The sequence below is a fragment of the Haliotis asinina genome, chromosome 10 (assembly GCF_037392515.1).
Source record: "Haliotis asinina isolate JCU_RB_2024 chromosome 10, JCU_Hal_asi_v2, whole genome shotgun sequence".
Taxonomy (NCBI): Eukaryota; Metazoa; Mollusca; class Gastropoda; order Lepetellida; family Haliotidae; genus Haliotis; species Haliotis asinina.
This window is the reverse complement of record NC_090289.1, coordinates 3,352,563-3,354,572: the sequence shown is the minus strand read 5'-3', so window position 1 is coordinate 3,354,572 and position 2,010 is coordinate 3,352,563. Positions and strand designations below refer to the sequence as shown.

Below are 2,010 nucleotides of genomic sequence, written 5' to 3'. Positions count from 1 at the left end.
ATCTACTGAGAAGAGCTCCAGGATAATGGCTCAAATTCCAGTTGAGTTGGATATAATTCAGAGAAAATATTTGGAAATGTGTATAGGACGAGAATAGCCAGGCTGGAGGAAGGGAAACAGACAAGGGATATCGACATTTGCATTTAATTTTCATCCCTGCGACTCCCCCCACTTTTTTAATATTACCCCCGAATTTTAAACCCCACATTGAACGTTTTCTGCTCCATCACATTCCTCAGAATAGTAACACATACAGTTAAGACACAATAAGCACATGAGGAAAATGGAACTTGTGAGCAAATTTCAAACTGTTAAATCGCAGAACCAGGCACTTGAGAGTGAATTAGCTCAACTGAAATAAAAAGTTTTGCATACAATTGGAAATAAGGGAGTAAAACTAAATACTACTTAAGACTTGAGACAAATGCTGAAGGAATACAGCTCTGAGGTACAAAGAAGTTATTCTGATGAAAACTCTGCAAAGATTATTTTGGGAACAACAAGTGAAGTATTCAGACCTAACTGACAAACGTTCCATGAGATGGTATCCTATGGTGATCAAATGGTGCCTTTACTTGCAGAGCAAGAGCAGAAAAGCTTATGATGCTTCATGGCATACAGGTTTTATAAAATTGTCAAGCAAGAGAACCGTATCTGATTATTCCCATTCTTTGCCCAGCATTCTTGGATTCCATCCTGAATATGCTAAACATCTGATGCAGGAAGCAAATGCCTGTGGCATGCTAGCTATGTCAGCAATTGGCAGGACGAAGTGAAAGTGTCAGAAGGACTTGTGCATGACAGGTCATCTGTGGAATTAGTTGGATATGTGGACCTGGATAAAACTGGTAATGAACTGATACAGTTGGAAGATACATTGAAGGACACAATATGCTAGTGATAATGATCCAAGGAATTGTAGCTGATTTCCGGTATCAGTATCCTGCATTTGCCCCTAGAAGTAATGAAGCATCTTTTTTCTACACCATATCGTGGGAATATCTGTTTTAACTCTAGAGAACATTGGATTGATGCCTCTCTTCATCATGTGTGATGGTGCTACCCCAAATAGGAATTTTTTTTAATTACATGTGCCACAACTGGGGAATACCTGCTGGACATGGAATCCATATTCATTTCCAAAACAGAAATTATATTTGATATCGGATCTGCCTCATCTGCTCAATACCACAAGAAATTGTTTTGCCAATTCAGGTTCACACAAAATGTCCACACAGCTGTGGAAAACCATTGTGATGTAAGCTGGCTGCAGATTGTGAGACTGTATGAACAATTTGTGGAGAACTCACTTTATTGTAAAACAAACTTACAAGGGACCACTTTGACTTAACTGTAGCTACTGCTCTTGAAGAACACTATGGAGATGAAGTCAAAGAAACTATTAACTTCATAAGGCACATGGACAAGTTCTTTGACTGTTTAGATACCAGAAGTTTAAGAGAAGGAGTTATTTCCAGAAATTCAAACAAGAAGGAATACAGGGATCTCTATGATCGTCGGTTGGAGGAGAGCATCATAAGGCGTCCAGGTGGCATGACATTAGCAGAAAGGAGATGTATGATACTGAGTCATCAGACACTGAAAGGACTGCAAATATCTATGAAGTCAATTGTAGAATGTGTAAGGTACCTTTTGAACAGTTTGGCCAGTATCGACAAAAAGGAGGTGCCAGGGACAATCTGTACAACATGAAGCACATGATTACTGAGATGAAAGTTAGGTTGCAGGGCTGCTGAATCTTTATCAGAGGCAATATCTCACAGAAGAGAGGTGCAGTGGTAGCAGGGTAACTGTTGATGACACCCCTTGGCCAAGAAAGAAACAAAAGTATTTTAAATAAAATGGTCACTTGTTCATTCATTCATTCATTCATTCATGCATAACATGACAGAAGTTTGAACTGAGGTAGAGAGACACAGCATGAGGTTTTCCAATAATCTTACAACAGTTATTATATACTGAACATCATTGAAAATGCACCACCCCTAA

At 39.0% G+C, this 2,010-nt stretch overlaps 1 pseudogene; it reads left to right on the top strand.

Annotated features, from left to right (window-relative positions):
- Window positions 1–274: 274 nt before the first annotated feature.
- LOC137297810 (uncharacterized) lies at window positions 275–1,757 on the top strand (annotated as a pseudogene).
- Window positions 1,758–2,010: the final 253 nt, after the last annotated feature.